At 46.0% G+C, this 16,515-nt stretch overlaps 1 protein-coding gene across 1 annotated transcript in view; it reads left to right on the plus strand.

Moving 5' to 3' along the window:
• Nucleotides 1-5,774: 5,774 nt before the first annotated feature.
• Nucleotides 5,775-16,515, plus strand: part of cdon (cell adhesion associated, oncogene regulated) — a 32,908-nt gene continuing 22,167 nt past the window's right edge. The window contains exon 1 of the mRNA XM_037077176.1: nt 5,775-6,264. The gene's annotated coding sequence lies outside the window, so the exon portion shown is untranslated. The remainder of the gene's footprint in view (nt 6,265-16,515) is intronic.

Raw genomic sequence — 16,515 nt, forward strand, 5'->3', positions numbered from 1 at the left:
AACAGATGATGAGTTCATATTAGTACGTGTCATAGGCTACACACCATACTGATATTTAAAATAAAAGAGGTGCTGTAGCACATCATATGTTTATAACCTACAATCTGGAGGAGGGGATGGCAACAAGGCTACCGAGAGTGAACACAGGATAATTGGATATCTTTTAGGAGACCTGGGAACAATTTACAACCAAGTTTTTGGTGTCCAAAAAAGGTATTTTAAGCCAAAATATAGCACAAACACAGTGTTGTCACAATATAAGATGTCAAACCAAAAGAAACGCAAAGTTTCAACGTATCTGTGGTTTGCTGAAACGTTTAAACTGGCAACATTTGGTTGTTCTGTCACTGTAAACAGAGCTGGATATTTTCCTGATGTCTTGCCAAAAATATCCACTGGTTTAACCCTCACAAATAATTACAGCATCTTCTAAAACGACTGTCTTTTGCTTGGAAGCTGTCTCACCAGAATTGTTTTCATTTTCACTAATACACTTTCATAAATATCAAGGATGCACGCTATTTGAATTTCGCTAATATCGGATATTTTGGTCTGTTGCAGATAAATGCGCTCAGTTCTTTCCACCTAATTGCAGAGAGCACAGAGTCTCTCCATTAGTTGAATTAACATGTGATGATGGTTACTCTTATCATGATGGCCCACTGGCAGATGGAGGTGATCTTTAGTTTTTAAAATGTGCATACTAACAAGGCAAAATGAGAAAAACTACTCACATAATGATTTGAGCCGCTTCATCTCATCGGTCTGTCGGATTGGCAGAAATGCTCGTTTCAGGTTTATACTGATTTAATTTTAACGCCTTTATACGGTTGATGTGCCGGTATTATTTACCATCTTTAGTTAAAATAATACAATATTTTCTTTCTCTTTCTTTTTAAAGTTCGGTGAGATCTCCTCCTCTCCTCAGTTCCCTCCCTGCAGGCAGAGCAGTAGCTGTGTTTATAGGACTGAATATATATCGCTGAGCTGTGGACAACTGAGGCAAAACAGTGAAAAGTGTGAAAACTGGAGTTTAGACAGTTTTATGCCCTGTACAGTTTTCACACAGACGGGTCGGAGGATGTTACAGGGTCAGCGGTGTGTGTCGGCGGGGGACGCTCGGGATTGTTCTACACGGTGAAGTCCACAGAGACGTGTGAATAAGTGAGATGTTACACACTGATGAAATTCCCAGAGAGCCCACGACGGATAATGTGATTCCACCACAGTGATGCAGAAACCAGATGGAGAGGGGTGCCTTCGAAATTTCTCTTTTACACATCCATGAAGGCACACACACACACAACCTCAGGCGAGAAGACAGCGCAACACACACACACACACACACACACACACTCGCTGCACACACCTGTCCGAGTCATGAGATATACAGCCCTCGGAGGGGAAATCCATTCAGTCTCTGCTGTAAAATATTGTGATTTTTCTCACCCTCGTATGGATATTTCTTCACCCGCAGCAAAGTTTTTCTTGTCCTGTAAAAACTTAGAAAAAGCTCCAAAATAAATGTCCTCGTCTGAGCTCCTTCGAAAGAGACTCGCGTCTTTGTGCAACAATAACACACCAAACTAAGCAGTTTTTATCTTTAATTAAACTTAGTTACTGGTTCAAACAATGAAATGCTTTATAAGCTTCGACTCGTTTTACATCAGACTGGGTTGGTTGGGTGTCAGCCCTCAGATCTCACGCCTAACAATTAAACGTCACTTTGTTGTCCTGCTGACGAATCCACAAACGGCGTAAACAGAGGGATGGTACTTTGTTATCTGAAAGTGCCTTTTAATAGCACTGAGAGCCGGGCGTCCCTCAGGCCCCTGCTGACAGAGTCAACACAAACCCTGGGCTGCTTTTGCAGGTCATAAACACTCTGTTGACAGTGGTCGGAGGCTTATTATCCTCGGCAAGCTGGAAGTATCAAGTCCAAACAATCCCAGCCTTCGGATTTAGAACACAAAGCCCTTGTTAGCAGGTCTCCTGCCATTTCCCCTCCGTTAAGCACAATCAGGGCGTCACGTGAGAAAAGTCAGTATTTTAACCTGAAGTGAAGTTTGACCTGTTGTTTTTGTTGTTGTTTTGCAGCCGCTGCCTGATCACCAACGTGTAAGCTTGACTAAATGTGCTCTGATCTATTGATATTTCGTCAGGGCTGATATGACGGAAGAAAACAGCTTCATATCAGTTAAATGTGGGCCAGAGGTCACTGCTGCTTTGTGTGTGCTCTGTTTTTTCTTTTTCTTTTTTTTTTTTTTTTGCTGCTTCTGCGCTCAGTGAGTGGCTCGCTGAGGCTGCGGCGGCTCAACAGTGTTGAGCTGGCAGCTCCGCTCAGATAAGTGAGTATATACCCCAGGGGGCCAGAGACAGCCAAACCCTCAGTGGATGAGAAGTGTCTGTGCTGTCAGCTTTGGTTCCCAGCGTGGCCTCTCCTCCTCGGTCGCTCCACCCGCCCCCACCGAGCCCCCATCCCCGGCCCTTTGTGTTGTGGACCCTGCTCCCTGTGGACTCGCCGCTCTCTGGCCTTTCACATGCGACTGTGTCCAATCACCCTGCTCACCCCCCTCTGAACCCAGAGCCTCCGTCTCCATCTCCAACCAGCTCCTGACCCTGAGAGAGAGAAGCAGAGAGAGAGAGAGAGAGAGAGAGAGAACTGTTATCACCGAGTTGAAGAAAATGGGCTTTTGGGGTTTCCAGGTTGTGAAATCTGATCAATATCCTCACTTCACTGTCAGGCCTGCAGTTGTACATGTTAATGAATCATTAACACAGAATTTCTCCACCGTAATAATCCATCAAAAACAACAAAACCAAAAAAACAACATTACAACACCTGCCAGCTGTATCACCACCCAGAAGGTATCCAATCGCATCCCATCGATGTAAACATTAATGGCGTCGTCCTTGGCTGAGCTGTGACGTTAGCTAGCTTAGTCAGCTAGTCTCTCATCCACAAGTTCAACCGTAAATATATATTACAGGCCTGAATGACGAGACATTTTCCACATAGAGCACCAAAAGTGTTGCCTGTAAAACTGTGTTGACAAAACACGTGGAGCAGCAAACGAGGTCGATCATGACTCCGGGATCCATAGTCGCACAACTTTCCAAATAAACAGGAAATAAACCCAGAAGCTAGAATACTTTTTTGCTGCTGGACTCTCTATTTCTATTTAAAATCTATGGAGTAGATGTTTGTTTCTTTCTGCAGAGTGATACAGTTGGCAGGTGCAGTTCAGTTCAGTCAAGAGAAAATAACTTCTGCATGAATCTGCTCGCAACAGCGTCCGTGGATTATCTTTTGAGTAACCGGGTCATGATTTCTGGACAGAGACATCGCTGTTTTTTTTTTGGCACTTTGAGCACCACAAGCTGTGTGCAATCTAGTTTTATTATATTCAAGAGACTCTGTGGCTGATATCTCCAAAACTTGGCAACTCACGCCTAAACAATCTGGATGGAGAAACAGTTCTACAGGTGAGAGGAAAAATATGTATTTTTGATTTTTAGGGGTGAAACAAAGTACAGGATGAACTAAAGACCCCGTCAGGTTCAAGTGAAAATGTTGAACGTATTAATGACTAATCTAGAAGCAGTAATAATAAAGGATTTATTACCGTTATGAAACCCTCTGTTGCAACTTTAAAGCTTTTATAATTTACGACATTAGAGAGTGGTGCTGATAGGTGACTTGACAGTCTGAGGGGAAAAGCTTTACAGAGAGAAAGTCGGTTCTTCACAGTGACAGGATCCTGGCGCCGAGAGGAAAAAAAAGACAGCAGGTCTGTCCAACTTCTGCGAGTGAAAACAGAGCTGAGGCATCCGTCGCTCATCAGCCCCGTCTCCACCGCCTCCTCCATGTTGTTTTCCCTCTCCCTCCTGTGTCAGAGGTTTTGCTGGTTTGTTGGCTTTGGCCGGGACTGCCCGAAGGCTCCGCTCTGGATCGACCCGGCCTCGGGAGGATTGGATCACACCTTCCATAGGAGTCAGCTGTCAGATGGTGAGCTGCACCTGCTGTCTGAAGCAGGGTGGGCCCGCCGCCGCCGCCGCCTCTGCCTCCACCTCCACCACCACCGCCACCGCCCGGCCAACGCTGGAGCACATAATTAGTGCCTCAAAGATGATTATGCTGTTTACTCATGCCCATACGCACAACAGATGACTGTTTCACACTCCCAGCCCGCTCTCTCCCCCGCCTCCCCGCGAAGGCGTTTCACCGACTGATGAGGAAATAGCTGCAGCCAACCAACATTCAGCACATCCAACCAACAGGTCGGATGCCAGAAATGACCCGTAGCTATTAGCTGTTCAAACATCCCCCCCTCCCACATAACTTTATTTCAATTCAATGGGCCCAGTGAGAGCTGGTTTAATCTACAAGGCCCAGTGTAAAAGGGAACAGCCCTCGTGGCTTTAAGGCAGCGCTGAGATTTAAACCATCCCGAGAGGAGCAGCAGATTTACTCACTGTTAATGAAGCTTTAAGTATAAACAGCAAAAACTCGTTATTCTTGGTCTTGTTAATAGCAAAAAGAAAAAAAAAAAAAAAAAAGTCTGTCTTTGAGCAAACAGACTGTGCGGTCAGAGGACAAAGACATGTCAGAAATTCTTGAAGAAGTTGTGTAAATAGTTACCAGGCAGGCGGGCCTGCACACAGAACCGTGACTCCGCCCCCTCTCTCTGCTAACAGGCGGTGCTGGCTCCGTCACCGATGCTAACCACCACCTGGCTAGTAACGTTAGCTCGTTCGTGTCTTCAGCTTGGCCGGGAGAAACTTTCTAAGCTTCTAAAACATTAATTAAAGCTCTAACATTAGGAAAAAGGGGCTAAATCTGAATAAAGCAACAGTAAATAAAATTGTTATTGTCATTTCTTGTTATAAGGGTGAGTATAAAATGAATTAAAGTGCAATTTGTTTATCATTGTTTATATTTAGGATGCGGGGCCCCTGAGAGGCCCCTCTTACGGGCGGCCCTGCGTCGATGCACATAGAGGATGTTAAACTCTAAACTCAGTGCGTAAAGTTTTTATTTTCTCTCAGTCTGACGGAGATTTATAACAACATGAATCTTTTACGCTCACGTCAGTTATGAAAACATGGGCAGTGTTTCTGGGAGTATAAATCAGCTGCAGACCTGCATGAGATCACACATTAAAACTTTTAGTTTTTTAAATTATTATTTTTTTTTATTCCATCAACTGCTTATTATGGTTGTCAAAACAGCTTCAGGAGAAATATCACTTTAGAAAAAGCATTACATCTGTTCTGTTTTTTATTTATTTTATCATGATATTTATGTTGGAGTTGGTTTATACTGACAATTTTTATATATATATATTTCAAGTTATGTATCATATGATTTCATATAATTTTCTGTCTTGGTACATGGTGTCTGTGTAGTTTTTTTTTGATTAATAAATATAAAACAGCATCTTACAGTTATGAGAAATCAATATCGATCAGCAGCCTCGTTAAATCCTTGCTGTGGTGTAAACGTGCAGCTTTAAGTTTATGGTCAGGGTGTTAAAGGTGAACCCACCTGAAGTCACACACAGGTGAGTCTGCGCAGTGGAGGAAGGAGGAAGTTACTCATTTTCTCTTTCTCTCTCTTTTCTTTTTCCTCTCCTCGTCGATTGTAAAACTTGTTAATGCACAGTCTATATGGGTAACACCTCCCCTCCTCCTCCTCCTCCTCCTCCTCCACCCCCCTTCCTCCTCCTCCTCTCCCTCCTCCTCTCCAGGAGCCGTATTGAGCTGTGGGGCTGGGACATTCCTGGTTTGACGACCGACCCCGCCGCTGCCATGATTTGCTGAGCAACTCGACACTGGCTTCAAAGATGCGTGTGTGGAGGAGGCGGCGGTAGAGACGAGGGAGCGCGAGCTGGGAGAAGTTTCACCGACAGGCTCGCGGACGGAGGAAGTGTTGAGGGCACGAGGACGCTTTCACGCGGACCCAAAACACAAACTTCAACCCGAGGAAGAAAACTTCTCCACCTCCAGAGTCCAGAGAGAGGAGGAGGAGGAGCAGGGGGAGCTGTCGCACCTTGGCCCCCCGAAAAAAAAGCCTGCGCTGCGCCGCGGGTCTGAAAACTCTCTCCACCGCGCTCCACCTCCGGCTGAGTTCATGTTGCTGCCGTCGCCTCGCACTTTGAGCCCGTGTCTAATGGAGGGCCCCGTACGGATTTGCCTCCAGAAGAATGCGTTTTGCTGCTGAATCACCGGACTCCTCGCAGCTTTTGCGCTCCTGTACGAGAGGTAAGGACGGGGGACGCGAGAGAAGAGAGAGAGGGTGTGGGGAGAGGGGGAGAGTCCCTGACCGAGCCGAGGTTTTGCTCTCCGGGAGGCTTCGGGCCAGCTGAGCTTCTCTGGAAATAACAAGAAAAGGGGGTGAAAGAAGCGGAGAGCCGCTTCAGTCCGCTGCCCCAGAAACATCAACTTTGTTTCTGCGGTGGAAGTGGAGAGCAGCGGCACGGAGCGGCGACGGGCTCCGTGTGTTCGAGCCAGGCTGCACAGATCCACATTATATCCACGCGTTATCCTCCACATTCACATTATACAGCTAACCCACATATTAAACATCTATTTTACCTCCTTATAATGACACTTAAATACCCCCAAAATGATGTTTTTCCACAGGATTTTGCAGTGAAGTGTCAGACTGTGATGTTGTCTGTGTTCCCTGTCGACTCCAGCTCACATCTGTCTTGGATTAATATTAGATTATATATGACAGAAAAAAATAAAAGTCTGAGCAGCAAGAGATTTGTATTTAGATTTTGTATTTTTTTGTGCACTCAGATTGTCATCAGTCATGCAAGCGAGTTATCTTTGTGACATGGCTCAGCTCTGTTGTCTCAGAGGTGAATGAAACACAAACACACACACACCAAAAAAAGGCATAAATGTTTGTTTGGGATGCAGCTGTGAAAGGCAGCGACAGTTCACTTACAGTCCCGGTCGAGGACAGATGGCCTGCAGGCTGCTTTTTCTGCTCTGAAGGATGAAAGAACATCTTTAAAAATATGTCCGATCCTGCTGACACGCTGGTGTCACCGCCGTAAAAAAGAAGGTGGAGATGGACTGAGGGATAAATCTAAAGTTTTTTTTTTTCAGGAGCCAAGTCGCTGCCACATTTACCGCTGTGCAGAAAGCTCGGTGGCTTAGACTAATATTTGAGTAGTTTTTTTTTTCTCTCTCTCCCTCTCCAAAGACAGAGAGCCTTTTATTGTTTTAGATAAAATCCCCCCGAGGGTGTCATAAATGTTGGTTTGGTAAATCCAGGTTAGTGTTGCTCTAAAGTTTGGCAAGTGCACTAATTACTGTACCTGCCTGCTTGAATATGTCATTGTTTACTGACTTTAAAAAAAGGCTTTTTGTGGTACAGTATAAGTTCAGTCACACAGCACAGAGGAAACGCTGCAGATGTGTCTGATCAACTTCATCAAACTTTTTTCTTGGCTCAGTTTTACATGATTTCTCCAGCGGCTGTCTCTTCTTACACTCTCCAGCAAGAAGAAACACTTTTTGATTTGTCTAAAAAAAAAAAAAGAAAAAAGCGTGAACTATAGCCGCTCAGGACTGAGTGTAGTGATGAGGTGCGTGCATGAGCGTATTCTGCTCAGGTCCGGCGGTGTTGTGATCTGCACCGCTGCACCTCAGGAACTCTGAGGATGACGACTCAAAAACGCTTTCAGTCACCGACAGACTTTCATTCTGGGAGGATTCTGACATAAAATCACGTTGTTCGAATACACATTTGTCTACTTTTAAAGGCAAATAAGAGAAGTTAGTTTATTTATTGTTTTATTTTTTTGCCCTCTACATGCACATATAAACGTACAAAATGTTGCTGATTCGAAAATGATAATCCGAGATAAGACTTTCAAAAGGATGACGGAGTAAAAGTGATAGTACTGATGTGGCTGCCGAGACAAGTCCCTCACTTTTTCGAGTAATTTCCTCCGTCTGCTCTTCACCTTTATCATCAGGCCTTCACAGGGACTTTTGTTACAAACTCTCAGAAAAGTGAACACTTTTAAAAGTTATCGAGAACAAAGTCTCCCCTGCCTTTTCCGAAAGGATGACATCCAGTCGGTGGGACACACATGGCTGCTCTCAGATAAAACACTTTCAAGTTCAAACAGTTGCTCGCGCATTGTTGCGTCGGTGGGGGGACAAGAAGACACTTCCGATGCCTTTTCAAATCCTTTCACTGCTCCCCAATATTGGGTGAGCTTTTGACAGGGGGGGGGGCAGAGAGAGATTTGCTCTTTGTGTCCAGGCTCGGACGCTGACGGCGCTCGCTCCTCAAGGCCGAAAACCTCCCTCAGGGTTTTGACACTCGGGACGTTTTTTCTCCCAGTAAGGTGTTTGTGATTCATTTTCCTTCAACCTGCCTCATTTTAACTTAATTCCCCACATTTTCCCCTCAACTCTTCCCCCCCTCGCTCTCGACTTTGTGGAGAAATTAGTCGTCCATTGTTGCTGGACGCGCTTCAACACATTATGAGGCAGTTTTTAAATAGAAGGTCCAATCATTGCTCTGTTTGAGTAACAAAACAGACCCAGAGAAAACGGATTTCAAGCTGAACATAAAGACTCATTGAGTATTTTTAGTGCGTCTGACCGTGTTGTTATTTTCCGGGACTTTCCCCCCGCGGTGGCTACATATTGGGAACGTGATTGAATCAGACGACAAGAGCCTCAGAATAAATTCTTCATTGTTGTTGCAGCGTGTTTTTTTTTTTTTTTTTGTGACTCGCAGGGAAATTAATAAACCATTAGTGGCCCGGCTCTTATCAGACAGACCTGAACAAAGCACAGCTACACCATTAAGTGAGTTCGAATAATGTTCGAGCCATTAGGGTGCTTGGCTAATGATAAACACATGTTGCTGTAGGAGAACTATGTTAAATGGGCAATTTGAATGTAAGCATGTGTAATGATACCAGCCCCCTGCTCTCGTAATGGCTCTCTTGATTTTTCTGATCTATTATAATCACACGAGCATGTACGCTGCAACAGAGACAAATGATTGTTGGCGAGGAGCAGCTGAGGTATAACACACGACCCACAAGTGTGTTTTCTTTCCAGTCAATCAGCTGATTGACAGACAATCAGAAACTACTTTTGAGAAGCAATTATTCTTTCAAGCCTAAAAAAAAAAAAACAAAAAAACAAAAAACTTCAAGCTTTAGCTTCTAAAACATGAAGATTTGCTGCTTTTTTTTTCTTAATCTTCTTATCTTAATATCATCTTAGATTTGATATCTTCAGGTTTTGGACTGTTGGTTGTACAAAGATGATAAAATCACAATATTTTTAGTAGCATCTGCCAGCTGTGACTACTAATATCGACATTCTTGTTTTCTGATATTCGCCATTATTGTTCCTATGAAAAGATAGTAAATGTGGAAAAATATCCTTTCAGGTATTTCCCACAAAAATTAACGGTGTCAGTACCCTGATGTCATATTGTGCTGTAACGTTTATTGTTAATCTGTAAAATATTCGACCTCTCTTACGTTTCTTTGACCCAAGTTTGAGTTCACCGGTCGATTCATGTCGGACTTTATTACTCCCTGATATCGACATCGGCTCAGCAATGAAGTATCGGTCGGGCGAGTAATTTGTAGGCTGTATTGCAAATTAAATCTCCTCAAAAGTACTTAATGAATGACAGAACTGGACAACCACGATACTGTATTGATGACTGTTGGTACTTTAGGGTTACAAGTAGAAGAAGTAGGACAGTCTGGTAAGTCCAGGAAATGAAACCTCTATTGTAATGTAGCCTTTAAAACCAGGAAAACACTCATATCACCATATGATGATATCCAAACTCTGAGACGATATATAGTCACATATCACGATAACCATGGACTTATTTGAAGACAGCACTTGTTCGCTCTCTTTATAGACAGAAGAAAACCTCAGAGAAATGGTCGATAGATGAAGATAACTCTAAGCTGCAGCCCTGCTCTCAGCTGTGAGTGGATGAATGTCGATGGGAGGTGGGTGCGGTGGGAGAGGGCGTGTCTAAACGGGTGACTAAAGTATATTTTGGGCACCTCCCACATTCTCCCGTCCTCCAGGCCCATACTGATTTGAGGCCAGGCAGCTGAACCTCAGCCCTGGCCCCGAAGCGAATGGAAGTGGATTTAAATCACAATGTGGCGTGGTTGTTTATTTGGTTTCACGCTTTGCGATATGTCATTTTAATGCTCCGAAGGATCAAACTGAGAGTCATAAAACCGGGAGAAAAATCACCTTGTTTTCCATCATCATCACAATATTTTGGCAGCCAGAATTAAGTCATTTTCTAAATCTCTGATGGATAATCCATTTCAGCTTCTTAGTATAATAAAGCAGAATTTAGTGGACTGTTATGCGGTTGATGTTTGACCCCCCGGAGGCGTCTATTCCCAAACTTGAACCTGGCGTGTTTTGAACTTCTGACACACAGATCTCCTCTTACTCTCATTGCTCAGGGATTGAGTCATGCTGCTGCGTTTTTCACATTTTCTAACGCGCCATGGCCTTTACTCCGCGAGCCTCAGCTCTCATTCGTCAAGGACGGACCAGAGGAGCCCAGGCCCCTCATTAGATGGACAGAGTGGAGTTTTCGGGCAGTGTGCCAAAGAAGCCCCTGTGTTCAAGATGGAGCCGGAGGGTGCTGATTGACAACACCCAGCAGCCATGAGCAGGGGGTCGATGGGAAAGATGGTCAGGTCGGAGAAAGAGTTTGAGCTCTCGTGACTGCTGGGTTGGTGAGCGCACCCTGCAGCTGCAGCGCTGACACAAAAAAAAAAGACTTTCCAGCACTTTCCACCCTCCCTACATTTTATTCCGGGGAAAAACTGTGCGAGGAACTGGATGAATCGCGTTGAAGTAGCCCGCGAAGGCGAACGCGGTAGCTGAAGGTGTCACCGGTGTTTACGTGAAGCTGTCGTTGGCAGCACTTCTTATCTGCTCTGAGCTCACGCTGTCATCACTTTAACTACACAATGCATACGTCTCTCAGTGCAGACCCACCCCCTCCTCCTCCCCGTTTCTTCCATGCCCCCACCCTACTCTTGACAGATGATCCAAACATCCCGGCGCTGACTCGCTTTACTATGCAAGCATGTTACTCCAGCAGGTTGCAGATAGGCCGCGTGCTTCCTCCGGTACAACTCCTCTGAAATGTCAGAGGTGAGCCGACCGTAGCCCGATGTATACACCAGCTTTCAACAGATGGCCGTGTCGAGTTTCTGAAAAATTCAGAACCCCGAAAGACCTGAAACTGGATAACGACTTTCGAGAGATTTCAGAAATTAAATGAGAAACATCGGGGTGTAATTGTGAAGACAAACAAACAGTTTTTTGGTGCAGCAGAAACAGATGTTTCCAGCCAGCCACCGAAAATGCAGCGGGACGGAGGCGCGCAAGGCTGGAAGAGCTCTGCTTCTTCTCTGAGGATGGTTTGTTTTCTGTTAATGTAATGGAAATACAGGCCTCGGCTAAATATATATACGTCCGCGTTCTTTAAATGATAAGGGAATGTAAACCAATACCACACACGCAGCTTCGAGGGGAAACCACACTGTCCAGGCGGGAACAGTAAATGAAAATACCTCAACAGCAGATGGTTGAAGACACACTTTGATAGAGACCGTGACCTTTTTTTTAAATTTATTTATTTTTTTTACTGTAGGAAAAAATGATATACTGTCGACTCCGGTCTCATCTAATAGTCTCGATGGAAAAAAAAAACGGGAAAAAACGACGACAGACTGCATAATGCTTTGTCGATCCGGGGCTTACGTTTTGAAGGTTGTTACTTTTATTACGTGCACATAATCGTCCGAGGGAGTGCTTTTTTGCTTTTTTGGCTCGAGCAGCTGTGTAATATATGTGCCTTTAACGTGATGCAGAACACCACATGTATGAGGGGAGAACAAAAAGTACAACCCCTCCCCCCCCCCCGCCGCCCTGTGGCATTTTACACAATACTCGCCTCTCGCCAAAAACAACAATTTTTCTCATAATTGTCATGCGAGTGCGCGATGAGACCCATTGTTCCGCAGACTTGTCTTGTGCAGTTCTTCTAATGATTCCTCAGCCCAGGGGAAGATTTCAGGGAGTGAACTTCTGAACCGAACCCTTCGCTGACAGCTCGTACAGGAAAAAGTATTTCAGAACATGCGAACGGGGAGTTTTTTTTTTTTTTTTATGTATCCTCGGCGTCTTCCTGTTTGCAAGATTCATTTCTTTTTTTTTTTTTCTCCCCCCCCCCCTTCCTGAAACTGACCCTACTAAATATGCCCGACTTAGTCTGTCGCCGGGCCCCTGAGAGTTAAGAGTCTTTTCCTCTCGAAACTGTGAGCGACCGCAGCTTTCTATTTCAAATGCTGAACCAATAAGTCACATCTGACATGGGTTTTTCTGCGAACCAGAATGTGTGCGCTGTTGAAAAGCCAGCGCAAGGATCAGCAAGACTATATTAAGGCAAAACTAGTGGCTGGCACTCCCCTCCGGCTGACAAACAGGCTACTTGTTTGAAGGGCTGTTTTTCTCCCAGATCAGAGTGTGAGGCAGTGTGGGTACTGCTGCTGCTGCCGCTGCTGCCGCTGCCTCCGGGCCTGTGGTTGTGGGTGCCATTTTGGGCCGTCCCTGCTCTGAGATGTAGCCCCTTAGGGAGCAGTGGAACCCCTTATTTATCAAAGATATTCAAAGTGAGCGGAGGAATTTATGTCAGGAGGGTGAAACACATGGCGGCTCCAGCCTTCTGCATTGTTCGCTGGGAGTGTTTTGAAACTACTCGGCACGCTGTGGAGATGTATTTTGACCTAATCGCCTGAAATAAATCACTGTCACGTCTGTCGTGGTGCTCTTACCCGGTAGCAAACACACACATAAACCTACACAAAGGAATGCTTTGAGTTTAGCATCCGCCATGGTTTCTCTGTTATTGTTATGTTTTTGCCGTTGTCACGAGGTTGTGTTTCTCTTGGCGCCGTCACAGCGCCGCGTCATCCTCACACAGCTCTTCTCACCTCCAGCGAGCGGACCCGACCCTAAATATGTCGGAGAGGTTTTTTTTATTTTTATTTTTTAACGATTTGACCGCGAGCCAGAAGTGGGAAAACTTCAGATGATCCGCGTGTTGACGTATCACCGCCGAGTTTGTTTTGTGATCACTCGATTGCTGCACAACAAAGCGTGGAGTGTTACGAGGCGAGACGGATAAACATTTAGACAAACTAAATAAAGCTATTACGCAGTCTTTTTGGGGCTGTGTGTGTTTATCTTCGGGTCCTCAGACTTGTACGTACAAGGGAGCTGGTTTGTTTGTTTGGGTTTTGTGGAAGAGATTTGTAGAATCGGTGAAGAAGACTAATTATATTTTAACCTTTTTACATGTGTTTGTTTTTGTTCTGCCGGCTGGCTGTGGAGTTCGTATGTGGATATACGACCGGGCAATTTGTCATTCGGGGAAATGAAAATACTCTGTGTGTACTTTCTCCTCGTGCCTCTGAAGTGACAAACAAAGACGGAGGCAAACGCGCCGAGCCAAGTTTTCACTTCTTACTTCTTGCAAAACTGAGTTTCTTGTTAGCGTCTCTTTGTCGTCTTGTTTTCGTTGCACATGTTTGAAATAACATTATCAAATGTATGTTTTAGTTTGAAAGTACTTTTGGTCGGCCGCCAGGGAGCTATCAGGAGGAGACTGAACAGAAACTGTTGTCTGCGTCTTCGCCGCTTGTTGCTGTGGAGACGCAGGCGGTGATGGAATCCAGGAGAGTCGGGGAGGGACGGGAGACTGAGGCGAGAAGGGGTGGGGACAGCTGGATCAGATCACCACATGCCCGTATTTCACATCCCACACAACAGCAATTAAAAACACAAGATAACGTCTCCACTCCCCCGGCGAAGGTGGACGTTTTCAGGACGATTCCGTCCTCCTCTGCATCGGCGTGTTTTCCCATCATCTCCCTAATCAAGGCTGATATCGAGGAATGTGGATCAGTGGCCTCCTCTGCCTCGGTGCCACGGCTGCACAATCCCGGCTCCCCTCTCGCCTGGCGTGATGAATCAGACTCTTGGCACATGTTGGAGATCAGTGTTATAACACACCCCGCGGGCAACACGGCCTTCTTGTGCATTCCTCCTTTCCATCAGAATTACCTTTTTTTTCGTCTGAGCAGACGTTCCCCTGTGGGCTGAAAGGCCTGTGAAATCAGCCGGAAGGGCCCAGAGTGCTCCGACAATGGGGCAGGGTTGTTAGTTACATGCGCTTTGCAAAAGGTCTCGAGGTGGCCTTGTATGGTGGCGATACCCGGGGATCTGTTTCCAGTGTCCGAGGCCGCTATTGAGTTTCGCCCCTGTGGTTAATCCCGCTGTTCAGGACCTTGGGAAACAACCGTACCTCCCCACCGTCCTGTGCCTCCCCCCCTCACTAGATTCCCAGGAAAAACAAGACATTGCAGAACAATCTCCAATTAAGATGGGTCTTACATACTGTACCATTCAGTCCCCACACTCTCTCTCTCTCTCTCCACTCTGTCTCGGTCTCTCCCTCCCTTTCTCTCCCCTCTCAGCTCTCTGTTTGTGTCCTCAGCCAACAGGGCCCGGGGGTAGAATTAGCGCTGTCTCCCAGGTCCCGGCCCTGGCACTTTGGGAGGGTCGAGCTTTGGTGAACGGAGATGTTGGAGGGGTGGTGGGGGCGGTAGAGGAGGTGAAGGGAAGAGCGGTGGGGGTGTGTGTGTCCTTGGTAAACAGGGCTTTGTGGGATGTGACTGTCTGATCCCCGGGGGCCTCTCCTTTCATTCCTCCTCTCGTCTGATCCCACACCACGGCGTTGTCGTCAGGGCTGCGGCGTCTCTGGGTTCTGGGACCTGCTTGGCCCCGCCGTCACCCCGTGCCTCCCGGATCGCTCCGGTTCTGTCCTCCTGCTGACGCACTCACAGAGAGAGAGGGAGGGAGGGAGGGAGCGCCGTGTCTGAAACAGCAGACTGTCCTTGAAGATATATCTCATTCGTCTTCTGCAGTCTCACTCCGTTTAAATGATTTATTGCGGAGCGTTGCATTAACTTTCTGCAGGATGTCAGGTTCAGACAAGGGCAGTCATTTTGTATTATGGATCGACTGAAGATCTTCTCCTTACTCCTCATTCTAACACAAAAAGCACCCCTCTTCTCTTTACCCTCCTAATTCCCCGATTTGATTCCAAATCATGTCTTTCTTTCTCTCGTTCCCTCCCTCCCTGTAGCTCGCTCCCTTTCTCCGAGTCGGTCCCACTTTTTAATAACGTCTCAGTCTTTAATCAGACAGAGTTAGGTCCATACCAGAGGCCCAGTGTTTCCACTCATTAGTTTCCTCTGTGGCCCCGGGGCTGCCTCAGTGGGCTCACCCAGACCAACAGAAGAAGCCCATAATGGTCCCCTAGAGTCTCTTCTCTCTCGGGAGGCTCTTCCCAAAAAGTTTTCTGGGCCGTGCTGAATGTAGCGGGGCTGAATCATCCGTCACTTTTGGCAGAGGTGGATGCGCGCTCAGCCATTATCTGTGCGTCTCTATCTGCGAGCCAAATAAAGAGGGAGGAGAAATGAGTCGGGGCTTGGCAACTTTTCACCTCCCAGTGAATGTTTCACCTCTTTATACCCTCGTCTCCTTTTACTCCTCTCCTCCAGAGCTTTTTCTCTCCGTCTTCTCTCGTGTGCGTTCCCCCACCCCCACCATTGCCTCTCATCTTCTTGTTTTGAATTTATCTACCATCTCCTGTGTGTGTGTGTGTGTGTGTGTGTGTGTGTGTGTGTGTGTGTGTGTGTGTGTGTGTGTGTGTGTTTCAGTGTGTCCGTCGCTCTCTCTCTCTCTCTCTCTCTGTGAAGCTGAGGAATGTGTGTGCTGTAGATCCTCTGTCCGTGAGATGTGGGGCGAGTGCAGACAGGTTTGGGGTATAGCATGTGAATCAGCTTCAGCGCACAGGTCAGATTAGACCATCATACCAGAAAAGACTCGCTCTTTCTCGTACGCTCCATTACTCCTTTACCCTTTTATTTAAAAAAAAACTCGGGTCATTATCTACTCTACGTCTCCGTGCCGATGGAAAGTCGAGGAAAACATTTCTACAGCGTTGTGTAGCATTCTCAAAAACAACTGAAGTAGATGGCGCAGCTCGTCCTGCATGATCCATGTTTCCTTAAGGTTTCTTCCATTTTAAAGCTGAACTGTAGCTTGCTAAGCTAAAAGCGTTAGCGTGCATCGTGTCTGAATTTGCCGCGCAAACTCGACCTCGTATCGAGAGTGTAAATAGCGTCTTTTCCTTCCAGAGATTTGGATTATGCTGGACAAGCTGTGTGGAGTCCCCGTTTTCTTCACTTGTTATGGTAAATGCTGCTGTGCTGTTTTTGCTGTAAATCTCCAGAAATGTTTCATGAGCAGGCGAAACTTCACTCTCCTTTTTGTGAGTTTTAATTTTTACCCTTTAATATCTTTAACTCTGAGCTGTTACAGTCCTCTCTTTAT

Source organism: Acanthopagrus latus, chromosome 2, assembly GCF_904848185.1.
Source record: "Acanthopagrus latus isolate v.2019 chromosome 2, fAcaLat1.1, whole genome shotgun sequence".
Lineage (NCBI taxonomy): Eukaryota > Metazoa > Chordata > Actinopteri > Spariformes > Sparidae > Acanthopagrus > Acanthopagrus latus.